The sequence below is a fragment of the Suricata suricatta genome, chromosome 15, assembly GCF_006229205.1.
Source record: "Suricata suricatta isolate VVHF042 chromosome 15, meerkat_22Aug2017_6uvM2_HiC, whole genome shotgun sequence".
NCBI classification, from domain to species: domain Eukaryota; kingdom Metazoa; phylum Chordata; class Mammalia; order Carnivora; family Herpestidae; genus Suricata; species Suricata suricatta.
The window spans coordinates 27,436,014-27,463,073 of record NC_043714.1 but is presented as its reverse complement, the minus strand read 5'-3'; the positions used below and the strand labels follow the sequence as shown (position 1 = coordinate 27,463,073).

Here is a 27,060-nt window from a genome sequence, read left to right as displayed (position 1 = left end):
TCCAGGTTTATCAGGGAGGGCATCCTACTGGCAGAGAGCGAGTAGAAATGCTCACATTTGTTCGATCAGATATCCAAAGAAATGCACCCTTCTTAGCTAACCTCAGACTCCTGTGGACTTGACATCTGCCATTTCCAAGGTCAAAGATAGGTACTTTGACTTAAATGGGAACAAAAGGAAAATAAGAATCTAATAACCTTTTGTTCTTAATAACAGACAGTTTACATGGGGTGCCTGGCTGGCTTATCCTGTAGGGCATGTGACTCTTGATCTTGGATCAGGAATTTGAGCCCCATGTTGGGTGCAGAGATTACTTAAAAATAAATAAATAAATAAATAAATAGACAAATAAAATAAAACAAACCTTTGAAAAAATAGTTTACATTTTATGTTTATTAAAGCACCAAGGCAGCGCTACTCAAGGTTACATGCTGCAGTATTTTCATAGATTTAAATGGTTGATAAGCTCCAAGTTGGTTTCTTCAGTCTCATTCTTCATTGCTCCCTCCCAAATAATGTATTCCATTGTTAATATAAAAGTGCACTGTTATACTCTCAAAAGAACTTGGCAGTTCATAAATAAAAAATGGGGGGGGAGTATGCAAATCTTTGCCAACCTCCAAGTCCCTTCAGGTTAATTTAACTGTCACACGTGAAATCCCAGGAAAGAAAGCAGCCAGGAAAGAACTAGCCAGTTAACTCATCTGTGCTGGCATCAAGCATTTAAGTCCTGTGTAATTTTTTCCTCACAATACGATTTACTGTGACAAAAGCATCGATGAGGTCAGAATCCACATTTTGCTCAAACTGCTTATTCAGTAAGTGTAGGCCCATCTTGAAGCATCCTGCATCAAGTAACAGGTCCTTCATCCAACATCACAAACACCAGCATTAGATAATCAAATTTCCCACCCCTATAACATGATTCTTAACAATTCAGTCAGGTAATAATAGAGTTGTTGTTGAAAATTGCTTAAAATATTTTCTATCTCCTCAAAAAAAAAATCCAGACATCACAAATGCATTTTTAGTGTGTCTGTTTGAGCTTTAGTGGCTGTCATTAATTTCCTAGGGACTGTTTGTCCTAGTTGGGGTCATCTTCTTGGTTCTATTCCTACTTGCATTCGACCATGTTGCTTCTCACTGCACCTGGATTAAGAACAGAAATAGAAGAGAGAGCTCTGGGGCCCCAACCCTTCCCTCCATTTCCATTGTCATGTGAACTAGTAGGTAGCTGGTTCTGGTCATTTATTACTGTATAGCAAACCACCTGTGCCTAGTGGCTTAAAGTAACAGTTGTCATGTATTTTGCTCATGAATCTACAATTTTGACGGGCTTCAGCAGGAACAGTCTTTTTCCTCACACAGCATTAGCTGGTGACAATAGCTGCAGGCTAGAACCATCATCCAAGGCCGCTCACATGTCTGGTGATTGATGTTGGCTAGAAGCTGGGACTTCAGCTGGGCCGCCGGCCGGAACTCCTGCATGTGGCCTCTCCTTAAGCCTGCTTGGCTTCTTCACATAGTGATTAGGTTCTAAGAGCACGTGTCCTCAAAGGATAAAGATAAGTCCATGACTTAAAAAAAAAAAAAAAGTCACTTTTATGACCTACCTTTGGAAGTCATATGGAATCACTAACAACTATATCATATTGATCAAAGCAAGTGACAGAGGGCCAGCCAGGTTCAAGAGGAGGAGACCTAGGCCACCCTACGTGATGGGAGGAGCGTCAGGTCTCTGCACAAGCACGGGGGACAGGGTATCTTGTGGTGGCCATCATTGGAAAATAAGATCTTCCAGAGTTGCTAAATAAATAATTCAGATGGATATACTCATTTTTTAAAAAGACCTGTTTTTGAAAATATTTAGGTATTACCAATGATATCTAAGCACCACTGTCTGACCATTGGCACTGTGTCAGGGAGAGTACTGGTACATGTTAGGCACTGTGCTAGCGGCAGGGCTCTAAAGAGGAATAGGCATTATCCTTGCCTGTAAGGACTGTATAATCTCTTAAAGTAAGTATTTGCTATTATATGTGATAAACGCAACAATGTATACATTAATATGTATATGAAAGGAAAACTGCCTCTAATTCTTAGTGAAACATAGATGCCTTCACAGAGGAGCACTCTTTTATGCTGGCTTCTAAAAAGTGTGGTAATAAAAAAGGAGGGGAAGGGGTTATTTATAGTAGTGGGAACAGGATACCTCATAAGCTGTGTTTCTAGGGAGGACACCAATTTTAAGGCTATTGGAAATAAATGATCGTGTACTCCAGTTATTCTGGGTGCACCTTAAGTTTAATTTTTCATGTAATATGTCTGAATAGGTAATAATTGACTTAGTGACACTTTAATATTTCACAAATGAGAATGGGACACTAAAAATCAGGAATTAATACATGATAGGAAATGTTATAAATATATAACTCTAAATACCTGACATTTCCACAAGACAATAGGGTATTGGTTTCCAAACCATTATTGACCAGTAAATATGCAATTGAATCAATAAATAGCCATTTGTCATTGTTCTCAAATAGCACTATCTCTCAAGTATAGTAAGTTCCTTTTTTAAATGTTTATTTTTTTGAGAGAGAGAGAGAGAGAGAGAGAGAGGGAGGGAGGGAGGGAGAGAGAGAGAGAAAGAGAAGACACAGAATCGAACCAAGCTCTAGGCTCCAAGCTGTCAGCACAGCCCAACGTGGGGTTTAAGCCCACGAGTTGTGAGATCTTGACCTGAGCTGAAGTCGGATGCTTAATCGACTGATGCATCCAGGCACCCCACATGTTCCTTAAAACAAACTTAAGTCATGTCTATGTGAGATCAAAGGTGTTTTTGTATAAAAAATAATACAAATCATTTTTCAGCTGTGCATTTTAGCATAAATGAGGTCATTTTATGCATATAAGCCTGAGACATTTTCACTTATAAGTTGGTGGTGGGTATTTCCCATGTTCTACTTCATTCTTTTTAACCTACCTAATAGGGTGTTTTAGTATGTATGTGCCATGTCTAACCATTCCCTACTTAGAACATTAAAATGTTTCTAGTGTTTCACTATAAACAATGGTATCTCTGGATGACAGACTGTGGATTGTTTTGACTTTGCTGTATTTTCTAAAATTTCATTTGTAAGTGACATGAAAAACATAATTTGGTATTTAAAAAGGTACCAGTGGGGCGCCTGGGTGGCTCAGTCGGTTAAGCGCCTGACTTCAGCTCAGGTCATGATCTCACGGTTTGTGGGTTCGAGCCCATGTCAGGCTCTGTGCTGACAGCTCAGAGCCTGGAGCTTGCTTTGGATTCTGTGTCTCCCTCTCTCTCTGCCTCTCCCCCACTCACGGTCTGTCCCAATAATAAATGAACATAAAAAATTGTTTTAAAAGATAGATATCATTGCATCAGATGAATAAGATAGCCAGAGATAGGTTATTTATTATTTAAGTAGGTTGTTCATGCTTGGTTTTAATTCTGCTCCCCATTTCATTTCAGCATGTTTGTTTCTAAGGGGAGTCTTCCACAAAAAAGCCTTCTGATTGGCCTTTTATTCACCCTACTTTTACTCCAGCTAGACAAACAGTATAGGAGTGAGGGAAACATTTTGGGTAAACAGTTGAGAACAAGTTGGAAATAGAATCCTTATCTGGACAACTTAAAAAATTTTTTTAATGTTTATTTTTGAGAGAGAGAAGGAATGAGAGACAGGGAGAGAGAGAGAGAGAGAGAGAGAGAGAGAGCGAGCACAAGTAGGAGAGGGGCAGAGAGCGAGGGAGACACAGAATTCAAAGCAGGCTCCAGTCTCTGAGCTGTCAGCACAGTGCTCGATGTGGGGCTTGAACTCATGAACCATGAGATCATGACATGAGCTGAAGTTGGACGCCCAACCGAGCCATCCAGGCGCCCCTTATTTGGACAACTTTTAAAGAAATACCTTCTTGCATCTGTATTTCTCTATTGGAGAGCTTGGATTGTTTTCTCATTAGAACTTAGGACAGTGATTACCCTGGCCTGGGCTGGAGAGAGAATAATTGTTAGGGATCCCTGGGGATGACAGGCCTCTGGGGTGCTGGAAATGTTGTTTCTTAAAAGGGATGTAAGCTTCACATAGATGTGTTCACTTTGTGAAATTTCATCAAGCTCTAAACCATTGTTGCCTTCACTTTTCTATATTATGTTATTCTTTAAGTCCAAGTTTAAAAACTAAAGGGCCATGGAGTGAAAGATGATGAAATCAAAGAAATCAATGAAATAAAGGGATAAGGCAAGAGGACTTGTGATTTGAGTAGTTTCAGGACAAAATGTTGTCTTTATATCATTCAAGATAATAAGTGGGGCGCCTGGGTGGCTCAGTGGGTTAAGCCTCCGACTTCAGCTCAGGTCATGATCTCACATTCGTGGGTTCAAGCCCCGCATCAGGCTCTGTGCTGACAGCTCAGAGCCTGGAGCCTGCTTCCAATTCTGTGTCTCCCTCTCTCTCTGCCCCTCGCTGCTCATGCTCTGTGTCTCTCTGTCTCAAAAATAAATAAAAATAAATAAAAATAAGAAAAGGTAGCCAAGGGGCGCCTGGGTGGCTCAGTCGGTTAAGCCTCCGGCTTCGGCTCAGGTCAGATCTCACGTTCGTGGGTTCGAGCCCCGCGTCAGGCTCTGTGCTGACAGCTAGCTCAGAACCTGGAGCCTGCTTCAGATTCTGTGTCTCCTTCTCTCTCTGACCCTCCCCCTCTCATGCTCTGTCTCTCTCTGTATCAAAAATAAATAAAACTTTAAAAAAAAAAAGAAAAAGAAAAGAGAAAAGGTAGCCAAGGACGAAATTTCCAGCATATCAAATAATATTTTTGCTCTTCATAGAAAATTTAACAATATTGCAGGCCTTGGCTGTTCCTCGTTTGTCTTACCCCTAAAGTGGTCACTGTGCGAACTAATCTTTCCCAGGTGAATCCCTCCACCTCTGTGCTTGAGCCCCCGGCCCCCAAACCCACCAACACCCTAACTACCTCAGTTAACCATGCCGTCTTGGCATTTGTGAAAGTGCCTTTCCTTCAACCTATAAAAATATTCAAATCTCTCCCTATCCTGGAAAAGATCTCCCAGCAACCAGGCTTCTTTCCCATTGTTTACTCTCATCCCTTGTCACTTCCTCCTTGCTTGCAGTCTTCATTTTCTCTGTTCTCATCTGTTAACTCCATGTAACTAAAAATTGTTATGTTGGTCTATTGCATTCTCATATTATATTACAATAACTTACACATTTCCCACCCCCACACTATCAGACTAACAGCAATGAAGAGACCATCCATACTTGTTCATCGCCATATTAGCAGAACCAAGTGCAACATTGTCCTTTCTGAAAACTGTGTTCACTGTTACTACCAGGAAACTCTTGAATAAATGACCCCCCTAGTGCCATGGTATAAGAACACATTCCACCTCCTTCCTCACTCCACCATTGCCCCTCCTTTGGGGTCTAGATCTCTTCTGACTCCAGCTCTTAGAATTGGTTACTCCTGTAAGCTCTGGGGTCTGTCCTGCCCACCACCATATTCTCAGTAAATGGCCAAGTGCCTAACTCATGGCAGAGGCTTCATAGGGAAATGTGTAAATTATTGTAATCACTAATAAATGAAGTAAAAGAATAGTGAATGAATGAAAAAGAAGTGTGAAAAGTGAATCTCAAGTGGATTGGCAACATTTTTGGAGCTGGTACATAGATAAGACATTTCTAGTTCTCATTCTTTGCTGTACCCTAACCCAGAGCAATATTCTTCAAATTGCTTGTTAAGATCAATTAGTAAGTTTTGAAATCAACTTTGTGAGTCACAGTTGACATTTTAAAATTAAATAGAATAAAATAGAACAAATGGAGGAAATAATAGAACTAATAGAACAGAATAAGATGGAATAAAATAGAAAATATCAGTGAATTGCAGGTGGTGAAGGAAGAAAATATTTCATAAAGCTTTTCTCAGCTTTACATGTATATATGCATGTAATGCCTGTTGTAGATTTCAATTTAAAATATTTTTGACGAGTGTCAGGGTCAAAAAACCGGAAAGCTACTGCCTTATGTGTCCATGCAAGACAGAGTTAATGGAACTTCAAAAGGTGAACAGCGATGAGAGAAATTAGGTTATCATAAAGATCAGCAAAGTTTGAGCTGCTTATTTCTTTACTATTTTTTGTTATCTTTCGGAATTTTTGGCAGCACAAAGTCTTCTAAACAAGTTAATCTTCAACTCAAAGGCACAGTTCACTTCAAAATGTCCAGAAAAACTTATTGAAATAGGAGATAGATAAATTGACTATTTGTATAGAATATATTAATGTACCAGTGTCATGAAAAACACACAATATAGGACTCAGAGTGAAGATAGGATGCACTACTTTTTTTCTTGGTCAAAAAAATAGTTTCAGCGTCTTTCAGATACTTATATGCCATTTAATATAGTTTAGGAATATTTTTACTTGACTCTCAATTCTCTAAAAATGTTCTCAGGATCAGGTCTACCTTTACATTTTAACTCATTAGCAATTTCTTAATGAAATTTCATTTTCCTTTTATTTAATGTCTCTAATTTCTTTGTTATCCTTCCAATCAGATTGAGCTGGTGACCTTCACTGTGGCCTGTTGACTTTGACTTTCTCTGATCATGTTGCTCTGGACACCCATGTCTGACAGGAGGCAGTTCTTAGAGCCCAAGACAGAGATAAGGGGTCATGCGCAGGCTTCCATCATCACATGGAATGCGATGTTGGGAAAGCAGGTCGAGATGGCATTCTTGTCCCCAGAGACAGGGCTGGCTTAGCTCTACCTGCATCACATGGACACAGAGTAGGAGGCAGAATGACATCAGAGATCTTGAGAAGACAAAAGACTAAACAAAACAAACAAATGTATCCCACTAGGAGGTCCCGAAGCTTCCAGACTGGTTGCACATGAAGCTGTTCTCTAGGCTGCTGAGTGTCCAGTGCCTGAGCGAACAAACTGTACCAAAGTGGAAAGCCCAGTTGTTGCATGTTCTGTTTACTTAAAACATTCTCTTTAAGATCTCCTACATCCCAATTACGTTTAGGAGGAAAGAAAGAAAACCTGAAGCAGTCAGACACAGAACCAGACCAGACTGGTAGCTCCAAATGCTTTGCTTTCAGGTACATCAGAGAGCAGCTTTCTGCTGTTTTCTCAACAACTGTTGTAATCATAAAGGGAAGACAAGGAAGGAACATGGACTTCAGGTGTGGGGAGATTTCGTGTTTGGGATTATTTGGTGTAGACCATGTGATTATTGAGATGTGAGGGGAAGAACGCCAGCACTGGGGGTTGGGAGAGGTGAACCCACAGCTCTGAGGCTATTTCACCTCCTGGAACCTGTGTCTAGAAGTCCTCCCAAGTCACACAAACAAGCAAAAGGTGTTCCAGCTCCCTGGCACCACCAGAGCCTGAGTTATCTGTAAAGGCCTGAAGCCACTCCGGGAGCTCTCTGACAGCCCCTGATTTTTACAGATGGATAAAATAACAGAGAACAAGCTTTTTTTGGCTTTACTATTTTCTACTTGTGCTTTTAGAGACCTACACAAGAAAACAATTGAATGCTATAAGCTTTGTATGTGAAAACCCTATAAACACATTTCAGAGAGCGGGGGGAAAGGGGAGTTGTTTAATAGCCATGGGGTTTCAGATTTGCAAGATGAGAAAGTTCTGGAGATCTGTTTCACAACAAGAGGAGTATATTTAACACTAGTGAACTAAATACTTAAGAATGATTAAGATGGTAAATTTTATGTTGCCTTTTTTTTTTTGCCATAGTAAACCTATGTTTCATCATGTGTGTCTTCTTTTCTTTTCTTTTCCTTTTTCTTTTCTTTTTAGTGAGAGAGAGAGAGAGAGAGCGAGAGAGAGCCTGAGCAGTAGAGGGCGAGGGAGAATCTTAAGCAGGCTCCGTACCCAGCACGGAGCCTGACATGGGTCTTAGTCTCATGACTCTGGGATCATGACCTGAGCCAAAATCAAGAGTCGGACGCCTAACCAACTGAACTACACAAGTGTCCCTCATCATGTGTGTTTCTTAAAGTACTATATAAGTAGGAAAATTATATAAATTATCTCTTCATTACTCTGCAGTAGTCCCTAGATTCAACAAGGGATTACACATCAAGCATTTCAGAGTTATATGCCATGTGGTTGTCATCCAAAAAATAATAATAGTTATAAGAACCTGGGCACACATGAGCTTTCATGGTCTTATCCAAGCTGCTGCCTGGGTGCAAAATACTGTTAGTTACCTTACCCAGTAAACACTGAAAGCTGGATGTGGCCTATGAGCTAGGGTATAGTTTTCATGAGTGCCTACTCAATGGTAAATAATGAAGAGCTATGAGCCAGGAAAGGAACTTGGTAAGTTGTATAATATGTAAAGGGATGAGGCAGTGTTAGTGATAATTTCATGGTCTCTTGTGCCACTCAGATTAAAAGCGGTTAATGTAAATTAGAAACTTTTCCCAGTTCTCTAGGTTAAGGTACACCATGACACTTGGAAAGTCTCACAACATGTGACTTGATAAGTTGATATACGTAGAATACATCCAGTCCAGAGCCAGACACATAGCACAAACTTTTGACTCTTCTATTTTGTAATTACCCAGAACAGTGTTTGGCATATTGTAGATACTCAATACATATTTGTTAAATAAGTGAATAATGAGAATGTAAATTAGTGCAGCCACTATGTAAAATAGTCTGGAGGTTCCTCAAAAAATTAAAAATAGAACTATCATATGATCCAGCTCTTCCCTTTCTGGGTATTTATTCAAAGAAAATGAAAACACTAACTTGAAAAGACATACACACCCCCACGTGTGCTGCAGCTTTGTTTGCCAAGACCTGGGAGGGGCCCAAGTGTCCATCAGTAGATGAAGGGGAAGGATGTGGTGTGGATGTGCAATGAGGTACTACGCAGCCATAAAACACACTGAAATCTGGGGCGCCTAGGTGGCTCCATCAGTTAAGTGACTGACTTCAGCTCAGGTCATGATTTTGTGGTTCGTGGTTTTGAGCCCAGGTCACAGGTTCTGTGCTGACAGCTCTTCCTCTCTCTCTGCTCCCCCCCCCCCCCCCGCTCATACACTCTCTGTCTCTCAAAAATGAATAAACATAAGAAATGTAAAAAAAAAAAAAAAAGTGAAATCTTACCATTCATAACATGATGGACCTAGAGAATATTATTGCTAAATGAAATAAGTCAGAGAAAAACAGATACCATATGATTTCACTTATATGTGAAATCTAACCCCCCCCCAAAACAAAAAAACAGTGTAACAGAAACAGACTGGTGGTTGGCAAAGGAGAAAAGGGGTTGGAGATGGGAGAAATAGAAGATGATTAAGAGGTACAAATGTATAAAATAAAAGCCCCAGGATGAAAAGTAAAACATAGGGAATATAGTCAATAATACTGTAATAACTTTGTATGGTGACAAATGGTAACTATAGTTTTTAGGGTGAGCCTTTTGTATATTACATATAATTGCCAAATCACTTTGTTATACACCTGAAACCTAAAATATAATATTATATATCAACTATACTTTTTTAAAACATTGTGTGGCTCAGTTGGTTGAGCGTCCAACTCTAAATTTTGGCTTGGGTCATGAAATTACAGTGTGAGTTCAGGCCCCACATAGAGTTCCATGCTGACAGCATGGAGTCTGCTTGGGATGCTTCTCTCTCCCTCCCTCTCTCTCTCTCTCTCTCTGTCTCTCTCAATTTCTCTCAATCTCTCTCTCTCTGTAAATAGATAAACTATAAAATTTGTTTAAAATTTTTTAATAAGTAACTTTTAGAGAAAAAGTAAAAAAAAAAAAATAAGACTTCAGTAAACGTTAGCTAGCAATGTCTTAGATTTCCAACCAAAAGAAAACATGGTCTCCATGAAAGATGTGACAAGGCTGACAACATGGGGAAAAATTGCAGCTCAAGATATGGTGCAGAGAAAAACTAGGTAAAAATCCAGATGAAATAAAGAGTGAAACCTAGAAAGATAAAACGTGGCAGCTTTTGGAAACGTGAGAACATGAAAACAATGGTCAGACATTATGTTGATGGATAGTATTCTCACACTAATGCATGTAGCTTTTCAACTTTCCCTTTTTTCTTAGTGACTCAATTTATTCAATATTCATTTAACACATATCTAGTAAGTGCCTTGTTTTGTGCTTTCTCTGAAGATACGAGCATGTATAAAATCTAGGCCCTGTCATGTGAAGAGCTCACAATGAGGGGGAAGTGCAGAAACACAACTAAATATCATAATGTAATAACGTAACACTGCACAGCACGACACAGTGTAATGTAAGTATCCACATGGAAGAAGGGTGTGATCAGTGTTGTCTAGTTAGTGTGAGGGATGGAAGGGGTACAAAAGAGTACGAAAGAGTAAGAGAGAAAGCAGTACTATTTCTAATGGACTTTGAGAGTTTGCCAGGCAGATATTAAGTAGCAGAAAAAAATGATGAAAGAGGAAAGAAAAAATACTTTAATAATAAAGGAGTAATAGTAATAGTAAAGGCCAGTCATGCACTAGGCACTGTAGCAGGCACCTGTAATGCATTGCATATTACAGTCTGTAATAGTTTGTTGGTCTATGTGTACACACACATCATTGGAAACACAGGGTAAACAGGAAGAGGGCCTGGTAGAAAAAGAGAGGAGGAGCAAGCTGGGAAGTTAGTTTTGAGGCCAAATACCCATCCCTTTGCCTGGAGCCTCATCCCCTCCCTTCCTCTAGGACCGAATTCCCTCTACCTACTCCCTTTCTTTCTCCAGAGCCTTAGGTTTTATTCAGAGTGCCTCTCCTTACTCATTGCCTCTAGAGAGATTCGGGTCTAAAAACCACAGGCATCTCAGTCCAGGAAGAACAGCACTGCGGGGGTGGGGGTCTGGAGGCGAAGTATAGAGGACAATGACTATGATTCTCACTTTTCTCAGTTACATGCAAAACCGTATCAGGATGCCATCTTCCTGGTTTGGCTCCAGTACTGCAAGCACTCTGTCTGCAAATATCCATACTCAGTAGAAGTACAGTCAGTATGCACTGAGAAGTTATCAAAGAGTCCTCAGATATCAGCTCCTTGTCAATACCATGACAAGCTGAAGACGAAGTGGTGCATAAACACTGAATAAACTTCTCTAATTTTCTAGAAGGATCCCAGCAAGCCTGAGTAAAGGATTCCACAATCCTGTTTATCCACAAAATTTCTCTTCCTCTTTCTCCACATCATTCTCTTGATCATTAATCATGCGTGAACTGCAGTCTTGCAGTACTTTAATTACTAACTAAATTTCCTACTATTACTCTTGCCACCACCTAAGAGTAGGAAGAATCTCATTTGCCTTCTCGCACATTCTCTCACCACCTAGGATTCTGCGCGACTCTTGATTGGGGCTCAGTAAAATATAACTTCAAAAAGAACCTTTCTCAGCAGGTCCGTTTATGGGGCAGATACGACGTGTGAGTGGCGGTATGAAAGAACATACACTGCAGCTTCACGTAGCGGTTCTGACTTGAGCTGATCAGAATCCCTCAGATTCTGTTACAATACTGACTTTGGGGCCCCATCCTCCTGCAACTTCCCACACCCTCTGCCTCCCTGAGGACCCAGAGGACTCTGGGCGGGGCCCCCAAATTCACATCTCTAACAAATTCAGGTAATAATGCATTCTTTGAAAATCACTAGTCTGGGGTAATGAAATTTAGTTGGCATTTGAGCCAGGGCATGGGAGAGGTGGCACTGTTTTAGGTGTGGCCTCGGATGCCCGTCATCCGGGAACCCTGGAATCCAGTGTAGAGACCACGGTTTCTGCCCGCGCTTTATCTGCTGTGAGAGAAATGCCACCACCATTGTCCTCCCGTGTCAGAGTGTTTGGTGAAGACATAGAGGAGAGGCTTTTACAAGTACCATTTTTTAGGGAGAAAATACTGTTTTGCTGTTAATAAAACAGAAAAGAGGGTCAGGCAAGGGGCATAGGTTCCGGGAGAAGGTGATAATCTGTATCTAAGTGCAGCCAGTGTTTATGAGATAACGCCAGCGTGATAATGCAGCATTTTTTTAAGGTTTTTTTGGTGCCAATCACCCAATCCCTGGTCTCAGCCCCTGAATGGTCCAAGGAGGCGGAGGCTGTCTCTTTGGGTCCCGCTGGCACGGTGTAGAACAAAACCCGGCTGGATGGAGAGTGTCAAAGGTTTGTGATGCAGCGTTACTTCTCCCACCAGCCCCTGGAGTCTTGTTTGGACCCCAGAATGCTGAGGCTTGGCCACAGGAGGGGTTGAAAACCACTGAGCTCAGAAAATTACTAAGCTGAGGAAAAACAAAACAAAACAAAACAAAACAGAAACAAACACAGGATCTAAGAGGCACCTCAAAAAATTTCCAGGAAAACCACCAGCTTTAAAAGGGGACTCGAGGCACACAAAGGCAGACCCAAGGCTGGGTTTAAATTCAGCCTTGTATTTTACTTGTTGTTTTGGAGAAAGTCTTAAATACTTAGTCTCAGTTTTCCTTATTTGTGATTGATGGACACTGTGGTGAATTTTATTTTTTGTTTTTCACAATTGTGTACGATACTGTCATCAGTATCTGTATATACATCCTTGAATTGAGCTGGAAATCGCATCCCTTGGTTAAAAGTATGAATTTGAAGCATACAATCAAATTGCCTTCTTCACAGTTTCCAGCGTTTTATTGACATTAATAGTAAATGAGAGTGCTCATTTCCCAGCATTCTAGATATCAGGGGATAGGTAATTGAAAACTCTTGATTTTTGTTGATTTTATGTAACAATATGCATCCTATTGTGTTCTGTGGCAATGCTGTAATTACCAATGAGGTGTGATATTTGTACGCGTTTATCGGCCATTTCTATTTCTTTTGTGAATTGCTACCTTAGGACCCATACCCATTTTTCAGTTAGTGTGTTTGTATTCTCCTGTTTTCTAAAACTTCAGCAATTTTTAAAAATATTGTATTTTTAAGTGATTTCTATACATCCAAGATCAAGAATCATATGCTCTCCCAACTCAGCCAGTCGGGTACCCAGCAAATTTTATATTGGCCATAAATTTGTAAATTTTTGGTCTTTTTATTTTTTTATTATGGTTTTTTCATATTTAGAAGGTTAAGGTTTATGAGGACTGAATATTTTCTGATGCTTTTTGAAATTATTTATGGCATGCATTTAATCTTTTTTTGTTGTTTATTTGTTTTTGAGAGAGTGTGAGTGGGGTGGGGAGAGAGGTTCCAGAGCCAGCTCTGGGCTGACAGCAGCAAGCCTGAGGTGGGGCTCAAACCACAAACCTTGAGATCATGGCTTGAGCTGAAGTCAGATGCTCAACTGACTAAGCCATCTAAGCGCCCCTTTATGGCATGCATTCTTTTTTCTTTTTTTAAAATAGTTTAATGCCAAGTCGGTTTCCATATAACACCCAGTGCTCTTCCCCACAAGTGCCCTCCTCCATGACCATCACCCCATTTCCCTCTTCCCCCTCCCCCTTCAGCCCTCAGTTTGTTTCCTGTATTGAAGAGTCTCTCATGATTTACCTCCCTCCTCTCCCTAACTCTCCCCCCCCCACTTCCTCTTCCCAAGGTCCTTTGTTAGGTTTCTCCTGTTAGACCTATGAGTGAGAACATATAGTATCTGTCCTTCTCTGCCTGACTTATTTTGCTTAGCATGGCATGCATTCTTAATGACTTGGGGGGAAATGCACTTATATGTACATAAAATTACTTTGGACCTGATCCATGGAGAGTTAGATGTACAGATATTAGAAAGATATATAAAGTATAGAAAAGCCAGAAAGGAAGGAAGTCATTCTTATACATTTAGTTATATGTTTAAACATTTAAATAAAACATTTGTTAATAGAGATGATGGAATGTATTTTTTCACAATACAGTAGTAAAATATTACATGCTTCAAGTGTTCATGACAAGGTAAATATGAGTGAAGGGTAAGAAATTTATGAATAGTTGTTCTAAGATCAGACAGGATATTTATGAAAAAGAATATTAAATGTAATTGAGATAAAATTAGACACATATAGTACTGTCTACTCTTTTTTTTTTTCTTTTTCTTTTTTCATGTTTGTTTATCTTAGAGAACAAGAATGAGCAGGCAAGGGGCAGAGAGAGAGAGACAGATGGCCTGAAGCAGGCTCTGTGCTGGCAACACAGAGACTGATGCAGGGCTTAAATCACGAATTGCGAGATCATGACCTGAGTCAAAGTCAGATGCCCAACTGATTGAGCCATCCAGGTGTCCACCCCCACCCTGTCTATTCTTTTCCTTACTCTCTCTCTTCTTTTTCCTTCCTCTTTTTTCTTCCCTCTAGCTGAAGCAATCAGAACTGAATATCAAATAATGTGTTGTTTGAGATTGGGTAAAATGTGGTACAAACCTTTAAGAGGATCAAAAAGCACAAAAGAACACCATTGAACCCATTTCCAGGCCTACAGGTGTTAACAAAGTCAACTGGTTCTGACCAGTGGGCTCCTTTCACAAAGCATTCCCAGGTTGACTATCAATACATTAAGAATAGGGTTGAGAGGTTAGAAAGGAAAGCTTCAGGACAGGTTAGAGAGGCTGGGTTGGAGAACCTATGAATTGGCTCAGACCAGTTATGTAATTTCATTCTGCCTTTGCCAAGTGATTCTACCAACACAGATGACATATAGCTAGTAGCATTTTGTTACTTGAGTGCTTGGTAGTGGACCAGCAAAAACTCAGGTATAAAAAATATTTATCCTAGGATTAAAGATCTTGACATTTTACCAAGAAAAGAAGCATGATAACTTAAGGACATAAAAGAATTCAGCTTTCCTTGTTATCATAAGAGAGTTGATAAGAGGAGGGATTGAGATAATGAGGAATAAATTCCTGGTTCTCTGGATAGTCAAATTTGTAAATTGCAAAAAAAAAAAAGTAGAGAAATACTACAATACACAAATCCTATCACCAAACTTTAAAAACAGTCTAGCTTTGTTCTGAATTAGAGGCAAGATGAAGCCCATGAGAGCAAACAGACCAGATGTTCTGATTATACTCACATGGATTATATTTCTAAATTACGTACATGGATTAAAACACACCAACTCAACCACCTAGATTTCTGCTCTCCTCCCTCATAACACATAGAGAGGACCAAGGAAGGACACTGATGGGCCAAGTCCTGAGGGGGAGGGATAAAAAGGAATATTCTGGAGAACCAAACAACTGTGATGCATTGCAGAAAGAATCAGAGCTGTGGTGAGACCTTATTCTCAAGTAAAGTTTTTTAAATTGAAGTGTAATGCATACAGAGAAGTACATACATTTTAAGTCTAGAGCTTGATGAATGTTTACAAAGTGAAAACACCCATATAACTATCACCAAGATCAAGATATGAAATATAACATTTGAAATTTTAAAAAGTTTTCTTAGGTCTTGACTGGCTTCCTTTGAGATGCTTTCAGGACAGTTTTCTATATAAGCTCACTCAATAAATACATTTCCTCCAAATGGTAATTTGGATTATATTTGGAAATATAATCACAGTGCTTATTTTCAAAGAGTTAATTCAGTCTTCTAAATCATAAATACAGAAATCTTTTGGTTTCACCTTGAGCAGAAGAGGAAGGCTATTGAACTCGAGCATGTCTGTGGAATCAGAAAACAATACAAAAATTTATAATGGCCAACTCCCAACTGCAAACCCATAGATCTCATTTGGGGGACTATAAATCTCAATGATAAAAACAGATAAAGAACTTACTAGAGCTGTAGGGAGATTGACATTTTAGCTAGCTTTACCACAAAGTGTCACAAGTACACACATATGCTATACAGCCGGAACTTTCTGAATTACATTTTATCTCTCATGGGAAATTAATAAGAGACTAAGAAATTTAAGATGTGCAATAATTACTTAGAGTAATGTGAGATTTATCTCTAGAAACTGTCTTTTCCACAGTTTCTGAGTTCTGCTGTAATTCATAAACATGAAACACAGTTTCAAAGGTAACTGAATCTGTTGCAAAGGAAAGTTAAATTTGAACATGATAAATTCAGATATCAAACCTTGTAATGGAGAAGAGAATGTGAGAGTAAAATCTTTATTTACCTCGTTGGGACTGAAACCAAGGTGAAAGTGTTGGTTCCACTTGGATCCTCTGACATGGAATTGTTCTAAATAACAAAGCAATCTTACTAACAGTGTAGGGATTTGCTTACTTTTAAGAGAAATATTGCTGGGAAATACATGACTATTTTAATCATTTTGAATCAGGGAAAAGCTTTCTATACAAGACACCAAAAGCAGAAACTATAAAGAGAATAAAAATGTAAAAATGTTAAAAAGGCTGGCCTATACATTTACATTAAAAATCTATACAGCAAAAAGGTAAAATCAATGTTAAAAGGTTTTTTTTTAAATGTTTATATATTGAGAGAGAGAGGAGACCGAGTGTAAGCAAGGAAGGAGCAGCTAGAGAGAGGGAGACACAGAATCTGAAGCAGGCTCCATGCTCTGAGCTGTCAGCACAGAGCCTCATGTGGGGCTCGAACCCACAAATCGTGAGAATAAGACCTGAGCTGAAATCGGACACTTAGCTGACTAAGTCACCCAGGCGCTCCAAAAAAGGTTTTTTAACTATATGTATTGTATCACAGAAAACAAACCTCTATCCATCATGGGTTTAAAAAAATTTTTTTTAATGTTTATTTATTTTTGAGAGAGAGAGAGACAGAGTACAAGTAGGGAGGGGCAGAGGGAGGGAGGGAGGGAGAAAGAGAGAGAGAGAGAGAGAGAGAGAGACGGAATCCAAAGCAGGCTCCAGGCTCTGAGCTGTCAGCACAGAGCCCACTGTGAGGCTCGAACTGGTGAACTGTGAGATCATGACCTGAGCCAAACTGAGTGAGTCACCTAGGCACCCCTTCAGGGTTTTTAAAAAAAAATGTAATTAATTTGTTGGGCTTAATTAATTCTATGCCTCTGTGCTGGCCAATTTGTAATCTGTTTTGGGTAGGATATGGATCTTGCAGAAACAGGCCTTTGTAATTACATCAAAATAACTTCTATTGCAGTTTTTATTGAATACCAAGAATTATACTTAATTGGGGTGGGGGGTAAATTACAAGGATGCAGGCTAGCACTACTCAAGAGCACCCACAGCCTCTAAGAGTCTCCCAAATCTTGGTTTAAATACCAGTCCTACACTTGCTAGCTGGCAGTTTATTATCTTTATGACCCACAGGTTTTTAATCTGTGAAATGGACCTAAATACCTACCATATAAGGTTTAAATGATAATTGAATGACATAATGTATATTAGGCCTTTGAGAGAGTACTTGGCAAGCAAACTGTTTCTGAATACGTGGTCACCATTAATGCTCAATATTTTTTTGTGGCATTTAAGAAAAAAACAGCACTTCAGAAGGACAAATTCTAAAAAAGAAGCATTATAATGAAGCTTGAGAAGGTGGTTTCCACAGGACGACACTAAGGTAAGGTCTTTGTCTTCAATATCAAGTCAGTTTTGTCTCAGTAAAGGTATAAAAGCAATGGGGAAATTTTACAAGTAAAGAAAGAAATGGAATTTATAAAATCTACTAGTGCATTCCATGAACATGTTCAGTTTCTGGAGAAGTGAATTCATTGTGATTCTAGACTAGAAGTGAAGGTGTTCACCCTACCTCTGAATTTCATGGTTTTAAGATTTGGTTTGGAAATGTGTGACATTCTTTAGGGATTCTCTGTACCATTAAAAGAACTTTTTCCTGTAAGGTTCTTCCTAACGGAAGGAAACTTCCGTGTGACACTGGTACACTTCATGGCAGAAGATGAAATGTTTGAAGGGAAGCATTCAGGTAGGGAAGGAGTCAGCGAGCTCTGGCCCAAATCTGAGCTGCCACCTGTTTCTGAATGACTGGCGAGCTAAGAGGGAAAATGGTTTTACATTTTTAAATGGTTGAAAAAAAAGTTTTCATGGTATGTGAAAATTACATGAAATCAAATTTCCGTGTGCCTAAGTAAAATTTTAAAGGAACACAGTCCCATCCATTTGCTTAAGTAGCATCTATGCCTCTTTTCCCAGTGCAGCGGCAGAGTTGACCAGTTCTGAGAGAGACCATACGGCCCACAAAGCCAAGAATATTTACTGCCTGACCCTTTTATAGAAAAAGTTTGCTGACTGCTGGGTTCGGGTTCAAGATAAGCTTAGCTGGATAGAAATACAGATGGCTATTTTAATAATTTTGAACTGGAGAAGGTCTTTCTAAACACAAAATCAAGTATAGTGCAGTTGTTAAAATAATGAAGTAGACACATATTGTTAATTAATGTAAAAAGAGCACCTGGGTGGCTCAGTCGGTTAAGCATCTGGCTTCGGCTCAGGTCATGATCTCATGGTTCATGGGTTCGAGCCCCGTGTCGGGCTCTGTGCTGACAGCTAGCTCAGAGCCTGGAGCCTGCTTCAGACTCTGTGTCTCCCTCTCTCTCCGAACCTCCCCTGCTCGCACTGTCTCTGTCTCTCAAAAATAAATTTAAAAAAAAAAAAACAAAAAAAAATTAAAAAGATGTTACTATGTGGTTAAATGAAAAAAAAGTGTAGATTATAAACTAAAGCATATAATATGATCACATTGTTTAGAATATAAAACAGATCAAGCAACTACTTGATCAGCCAGTTGATAGATTGTGAAAGGGTGATAATCAATGTATTTTGCCACCAGTTGGCACAGACACCAAACCACCAGAACAGCTGTAAATAATTGATATGCTTATTTATCACTGTACATCCCTGAAAACCAGCCCTGGAAATAGACATACATGCATAAACATTATTTGGAAGAATATACCATAAATACTAACAATGACTGTTTCTGGGTGGTGAGGTTATGGATAATTTTTCATATCTTTTTAAAATTTATTCATGCTTTTCTGTATTTTCATGTTTTGTTTTTTTAAACAGCACCTTATCCTTATAATCAGGGGGAAAAAAACCTGTCTGTTTGGAAAACCCCCTTATCAAATAGCACAATTTCCATAAATTGTGAAATGGAAATTATGTTTCCTAAAATAATAAGAAATGCTTTGATTTATATTTATCATATAATTTTCTTTCTTTTTAAATGTTTGTTTATTTTTGAGGGTGGGGAGGGTCAGAGAGAGAAGGAGAGAATCCGAAGCAGACTTCTGCCGTCAGTGTAGAGCCCCACACAGGGCTTGATCCCACAAACCGTGAGATCATGACCTGAGCCCAAATCAAGAGTTAGACGCTTAACTGACTGAGCCGGGCACCTGGAGAAGGTCTTTCTAAACACAAAATCAAGTATAGTGCAGTTGTTAAAGCCGGGTGCCTGGGTGGCTCAGTAGGTTAAGTGTCTGGCTTCTGCTTAGGTCATGATCTCACAGTTCGTGGGTTCGGGTCCTGCGTCGGGCTCTGTATTGACAGCTAGCTCAGAGCCTGGAGCCTGCTACCGATTCTGTGTCTCCTTCTCTCTCTGACCCTCCCCTGCTCGTGCTGTCTCTCTCTGTCTCTCAAAAATAAATAAAAAACATTAAAATTAAAAAATTTAACTGAGCCACCCAGGCTCCCCTCATTTAATGTTCTGATTAAAATAAATGTTCATTGAAGACAATTTGGAAAATACAGTAAGGGATAAAAAGTAATAAATTATCCTAAAAGTTAACATTTTTGTGTATTCACTTAGGATTTGTATTTTTATCTTAATATTTAGACAAGGTAATACACTAAATTATCAAACGTTTGTTGAAAATATTGTTAATGGCCATCTAATATAATGAGAATCTACCGTAGTTTGTTTATTCCTACATGATTAGAAATGTTCTTTTTCTTTTTCTAAGATTTTATTTTTCAGTAATTTCTAAACCCAATATGGGGCTCAAACTCACAATCCCAAGATCAAGAATTGCATGCTCTACTGACTGAGCCAGCCAGGCACCCCTATATTCTTTCCTATAAATAACACTTTGAAAAACATCCTTGTATAAAAATCATCTCTACTGTAGGAGAGTTTTCTAGAAGTGCATTTGGGAGGCATAAACATTTTTTTAATAACTCTTAAAACCAAAATTATTACCAAATTGCTTTCCAGAGAACCTCTTCTAGGAGTCCCAATAATTAGGATTAACTTCATACTTGCCAATGTAGAGCATTACAGTTTTTAAAAATAACAGCATCCATTTTCTAGAATGTTTTAATTTATACCTGGAAACTAGTTGAATTGCTTTTGTACGTTTATTCGCCATGTAAATGGTATTTTGATGGCAAGTGCCATTACCGTAGCACTATCCTGATGACAGTTATACAATAAATCATGGACATGAAATTTTATTGAAAGGTTTAAAAAACTTTCTAACTATAGGTTTTTAAGGAAGGACTTTATCTGTAACTTTTATTTCTATAGACTTTTCTTTTCCAAGACAGTGATGGCCTTCTCTTAGTCCACCACATGGGACTCCTCTGATCTTACAGTATTTTAATTTCAGTTGTTAAAGTGATAAAGAACTTGTAGCATTTATATTAGACCTAGATCATAATCATTCTACTATACCATTAAGAGAAAAAAAGAACTATATTCAATTTATAGTATGATATTTGCTATTAATATGCAAGTTTGTACATTAACATTCAAAAGGACTTTTTTATTTCTGTGGAGTATTTTTCATGCACTTAAATGTGGTAGCATCAGAAAACTGCAGTGGCTTGGTTATTTCCTTAAAACGTAAATACCGAAACTTTTAATGTTTAGGCTTAAATGCTTTAATGAAGTGACTTAGAACTCTATCAAGGGGAGCCACCTTTTGAAACACGTAACTCAGCCTTTCTCCCCAAATCTTAAGTGCTACCAAACACCGTTTAATCTAATCTTGATATCATCTCATCTTATACTGCTTCTTTCTACATTTCTAGAATCTTATGTTAGCATCACATAGTTCTTTAGTTGGCATTTCTATCTCTAATTCATGAGTGTTACTAATCCTAATTAGTATTCTTTTTTTCTTTCTTTCATTTTTAAATAGTTTATTGCCAAGTTGGTGTCCATATAATACCCAGTACTCTTCCCCACAAGTGTCCCTCTCCATGACCATCCCCCCTTCCTCTTTCCCCTCCTCTTCAGCCCTCAGTTTGTTTTCAATATTCTTTTATGTAATTGAATCACTGACTTTGGTTGACTTTTTCAGGAGATCCTGATCAGCTACCAATAGGACAACTTATAATTGGCTATTCTATTTTCTCATTTGACAAAAGCAAAAACCTAGAGAAAAGAGGCATGTGGAGTTCACCGTACACTGCAACCATAGAGCTTGTGACATCGTCACCAGTAGAAGGTGGTTCTTTCAGCTCTCTTCAAAGAAATTCACTAAATAGCACTAAGTGCCATTGGACCCAGTCAGTATGATTCATTCCCCTTAGCACTGGTCAGCGATTTCTAATTTTACAAACAGTTGGAAAGAGAATGCATAAGAAATAGCTCTTAGAAAGAAACTTTTTATTCATGTAGAGAACATTTAAGACATATTCAAACATTTTTATGAACAAAGATTTAATGGGTTCCATGATAATGGTCATATGAAGATCATTCCAATATACGTTTGTGTTTGCTGAATAAATGTTAAATAATTTCACAAAAGGAATTTCCATCCATTTAAGAAAATCTGGATTTCAATACCTGTTTACAACAACAAAAAAGTGACAATATTTCTTCATGTACTGAAATTAATAAATTACTTATTACTAATTCCTCATACATACTTTATTGAAAAAAAAATTGGTTGAAGCCAACAGGGACTTTCAGAAAGTTCCTAAATATAGGCCTGGGCCTTTTTGACCCTGTCTTGAACATGGGAACTACTATGAGTCATTGAAAAAGTCTTGCACGTAACAGGAACAACTTTAATTGCTCCCAGCTTTCCCTGGTAAGAATGGGCGTGGCACAGGAACTACAGTTTACCTCCTGGCTAGAGCAAGTGAAAAATCAGCTAGGGGTGTGTGTGTGTGTGTCTGTCTGTCTGTCTGTGTGTGCACGCTCCTCTTTTAAATGTTTGGGCATTCACCCAGTACTGTGGCTAGGACATTCCTGGGCAGGGCATCCTGGTAGTAGAAATAGTGAAGGTCATTCAAACCACTGAATTCTCTACAATATGGAGACTGGCAAACCCACCCCAAGCAGAAGTTCTCCGCCCTCTCCCTCCACCTCCAGCCCACATCTAGAACATTAGGTCTCAGAATATTAATTACGTTAGGTCTTTATTCTAGTAGGCACTCAAAGAGAAGCTTAAAAATCTCAACTATTCTAATTATGAGGATTGTGTGGTATTTATAATTATCATCTTATACATATATATTAATTACAAATATATAAATACAGAAACAAAAGTCCTCTTTTAGAAGCTGGTGAGAATGAGGATGATATAGGTAGGGATTTGTTTATAGAATAGTTTCATCATAAAAAAATTACATCTGGATCAAAGATAATTTGGTGTTTTTTGACTACCAACATTCAAACTGCAATTGGCAACACTTTTAGACTTGGGGCAGACTTCATAATCACAAGTGTGAGGTCACAGATGTCGCACCTTAAAGTGGGGGAAGTAAATAGGTCTTATCTTGAATGCCAACACCAAAGGACCCGGAGTGACTGTCCAGACCACCTCATGGGGGATTAAGGCTATGTTGGTGATCCGTGAGAAATAGTTTTTAGCCATTGGCTGTGTCTCCCGCAGATGTGGAAAGCGGGGTGGTGGTACACTGACCTTATATTTATCATTCTGACTTAAACTAAGGCATTAATCAGCACACCAACATCTGAGTCTAGTCTGTCACCTAGTAGCCGTGGCCCCTTGGGCTAGCTAATTTCCTTAAGCCTGTTTCCTCATTTTAAAATAGGGATAATAAAAATGCTTAATCTCACAAGTTTTTAAAGGATTAATGGATTAAAGTTAGTAAATATTTAAAGCGGGGCCTGGCATATAAGCACTCTATAAATAAAAGCTACTATTACTGTGATCGTCCATGAATACTTTAAAATTAGGTTGGCAGCTAAAAATGTTTTTAAAAAAATACTAGGCCGTGAAACCATAAGGAGTAAGACAGAGGTGAAGCTGTTGTAGTTTTGGCTGAAGGCCTGGTGCCCCACCTACTCTACTCTGCACCAGCTAACCCCGCACCCCGAGAGGCATCTTCAAAGAACCCCTACCATCCTAGAGCACAGTTTGGAAAATCCCTGAAGAAGGTTATTTAGAAGTGAAAACAATGCCCCTCTTTTGAGGTTTGCTCTGCATTTGTTAGCCAGTTAGGCTTAAATAAGAAAGGTCATAGTCAGGGCAAAATGGTCAAATTTATGGTACAGAGAAATACCCTATGAAGAAACTGTTCCTGGAAGTTAGATACTGGAAATAAGGCAGTAAAATTAGATGGTTACCATTACAATAAAAAAATTTTAATTGACATTATTTTTGACAAATAAAATAGGATTAAAATTCCCTTCAGGTTAGCTTGGGGATGAAGTGGATCCTTAGGTTTGTATTTATATCTAAAACAAAGCTGGATACAGTTGAAAGAATTAGCCAAAGATCAGATAAAAGTAAACAAGGAGCTAAAGTAGGGAACTCAAAGAGATGAAGGTAAACAGTGTATGGGTGCCTGTCAAGCATGAATGCAAAAAGGGAAAATAAAATGTTTAAACAATGCATTCACTTTAAAAATTCCCAGTATAAGTAATTTTCCTGGGTTGTTTATGTGAAAATGAATATTGTTACTAGCAATTATCCTACAAAGTATATTTTCTCTTTAAGGATGGATTTTAAAATAGAAGTGCCTTGGTGTGTTTGAAGAGTTTCTGCTAATTAGTCATTATAGAATACAACAGCATATATTGTAATTTTGATCACTGTTTACTAAGGAAAAAACAAAGGGTCTTTACTAGAGCTAAAGATATATACATGATCTGAATAATAATAATGATTCCATATACCAAATGAACACATTAAAGGAAAACATTCTTTAATTACAAACATGTAAAATTCATATGACACTCCATAGTTTCTGAAAACTTTCTAAATCACATCTACAAATCATGAAAACTTTTTCTTGAGGAATCCTCTTTCCAATATCGTGTACCTCGTGAGGCTTATGGAAATCCTTTTTTCCAATGTCCATGAATGAGAGAGCCACATAAATGAGTTATAGCTGTACTTTTTATAACCCTTGGAAACTTTCAAGTCTGAAACTAAAACATTAAAGGGATTAAATATATACCATATTCTGCTTCTAATCTCACAATGAAAATACTCTAAACATATTAAATTATTACAGTGGAACTCAATTATACAGTACGCTGATCTTCAGTTTCAGTTGCTTAAGATTTTACTTTACTGTCATGCTTAAATTTGGCTTCTGTGTGTACCTGTGGCTAAAAAATAAAACTAACAGTCTGTTTTTTTAAGATACACAAAATGTAGGGGTGACACAGTTGGTTAAGCGTCCAACTTCAGCTCAGGTCACAATCTGACGGTTTGGGAGTTGGAGCCCTACATCAGGCTCTGTGCTGTCTATCTGCTTCGGATCTTGTCTGTCTGTCTGTCTGTCTGTCTGTCTCTCTCTCTCTCTCTCTCTCCCCCTCTCCCTCTCTCTCTCCCTCTCCCTCTCTTTCCAAAGCATTAAACATTAAACCAAAAAAAAGATATACAAAATACAATTGTATTGTTAATCATCCCCAACAATGAATATCAATAAAGGTGAGAATATAAGAAAAAAGATTCTATAAAAAAAGCAGGACATTGACAGTATGATATATTGGGAAAATCAGATTTTTCAGGTCAATTCCTGAAAAGTGTTCCTGAAAACACTTTTACAGTGGCAAACAAGCTAATTCAAATTTATTTTCTGCTTGCAGACAGTATTACATCTGCATCATTTATGCTTAGTTTTCCAAAAATGGCCATTCTGAAGTCTAGGGTCACAATAATACTATAGAGCAACTACTTGCATTAAACAAAAGTTTTAACAAATTGGCGTGGTGTCAGTGAGTGATAAATGCTTAGAAGAGTAAAAACATCCCCTCTATTTCTCTCTTATCCATAAAGGGTTGAAAATGGCAGTGACATTCATCACCTACACAGGCAAAATGTCCTAGCGTTCTCAGATATCTTCTATCCTTGGATTTTTGCTTAGACAAAGATGAAGGACAGGATGGGAACTCTTCAACAGCATGTGATAAAATTTACAAGATGTGTTTTTGATAACTATTTTTATGAAATTTCCTAAATCATATTTTTAAAGATCAAACATTGAGAAAACATGTTATGCTAAGGAGCCTTTGGTAATTTTTAAGACTTAATGGCTTACCTAATAAGGACAATATTCCCATTTTTCCATTTTAGTGATGTAAATGCACTAGGACTATATATTCAATCTTTTTCAAAATAAGTATAACAAAAAAAAAGCAGCCGTAGTTTGGAGAATAGTTTGGGCCTGTGGGACCTGAAGTTTTATAAGAATTTAATAAAAATGAAATATTTCTCACCTAAGAATATGATCTAAAATGCAATTAAAGGAAATAACTCTCATCTTCCTTGTAATACATTTTCTTAAGGGAGTTGAATCATTAAATTTATACATTAAAATTATATTGCATTAAGAAATCAGTTAATTGTAAAATTCTTGAGTACCTAGGATTAAGCAACAATTAAATTTTTATATCAAGCTGCAAACTTAATCTTGGGAGAAGTAAGTTTAATCTTATGGTAAGTATTCTATATCAATGCCAGGAAATTAATACTCTACTTTTTAAGAAATATTTCTGGATGCTTTTCTTTAAAATCTCCTTTTGGGCATCGGCTTTTTATATGAAACATTTAATTCTTAGCCTTACGAGGGAGACATTAAACGGGAGAAGGGTGAACAGCCTGGGTATCGGATGTTATACAGGAATGAATCTGTACAGTACAGTTTTCTAGCAATGGAAAAATCTTAAGTTCCTTAGCACTCTTCAAATATAATATACTCCCCCCTCCAATTTCCAGTTACGTAGACTATGACATGGAAGGATGAGCATTTGTGTGGCATTAAGAAATGGAATAAGTGGATTTCAGTTTGACTCAGTGTAGAGGCTAGAAACGCATCTCGAGCTACCATGAACTGCAGCGTGAGGTGTGATGAGCTGGAGATGAACGTTTGTGGAATGAAGTCAAGCAGAGGGGGAACAGTGCTACTGTGTCTAAGGTTCCTTCAGTCCAAAGATTCTATTGGTCTGTCTAGTTAACAAAGGTTTATACATGTTGATATGACAGTCAACTAGATAGCACCTCATTGAATAGTGTTAACGTGGTTGGATGCATTGAATGTCTCTGGAGAAACTAAGATTATAGTTTTTCTAGAGGTGACTTTGCTGTGTAGTCTCAGCTCATGGTGAGACCCCATACAGTAAAATGTCAGTGTAAAGACTCTTGATGTCATCCAAATGAGAGAACTGGTACCCAGATTAGAATCGTGATTGAAAATCCTGTTTCCAGCAACGATGCATGGTGTCATTTAAACAAATTATTCATAAACTTGAAAGAGAGGTCAGTGGGGAAAGTCACTGAGGCTTGTCCTTGTGATCATCTGGTACTGAATAAGAACCCCCAAGGGAAAGAACACGGGGAGAGTGCCCAGCATTGAATTAAGGAAATACCAAATACTTATGGGGTCAAGTAAGAGAAGAGCTGTATGAAGGAAATTATTCATTAACAGAATCAATTGCTGCAGAGGTGAAGATTTGGCAACTAGTCATCAGTGGCCTTTATGAAAATAGTTTTGTTCAAATATTGAAGGTGCAATACAGATTGCAGTGGGTTGAATAGTGCAACCTCTGCTGAATTCTTAAGTGACTCTTTTTCTCAGAGTTCTTCATATGTCCTTTCTGAATAGATCTCATGCTCCTAAAGGGACAGTATTTTTAATTTTTTAATGTTTATTTTTGAGAGACAGAACACAAGTGGGGGAGAGGCAGAGAGAGAGGGAAACA

General features: G+C 38.3%; 2 long non-coding RNA genes across 2 annotated transcripts in view; one reads left to right on the top strand and one right to left on the bottom strand.

Annotated features, from left to right (window-relative positions):
* LOC115279103 overlaps positions 1–21,792 on the top strand; it is a 28,526-nt gene extending 6,734 nt beyond the window's left edge. Inside the window, exons 2-3 of the long non-coding RNA XR_003903210.1 lie at positions 17,445–17,532; positions 21,236–21,792. This is a non-coding gene — a long non-coding RNA (uncharacterized LOC115279103). The remainder of the gene's footprint in view (positions 1–17,444; positions 17,533–21,235) is intronic.
* Positions 21,527–24,580, bottom strand: LOC115279102. The gene is made up of 2 exons (XR_003903209.1): positions 24,174–24,580; positions 21,527–21,723 (listed from the first exon to the last, which is right to left on the bottom strand). It is a non-coding gene; the product is annotated as an uncharacterized LOC115279102 (long non-coding RNA).
* Between the last annotated feature and the right edge of the window lie 2,480 nt (positions 24,581–27,060).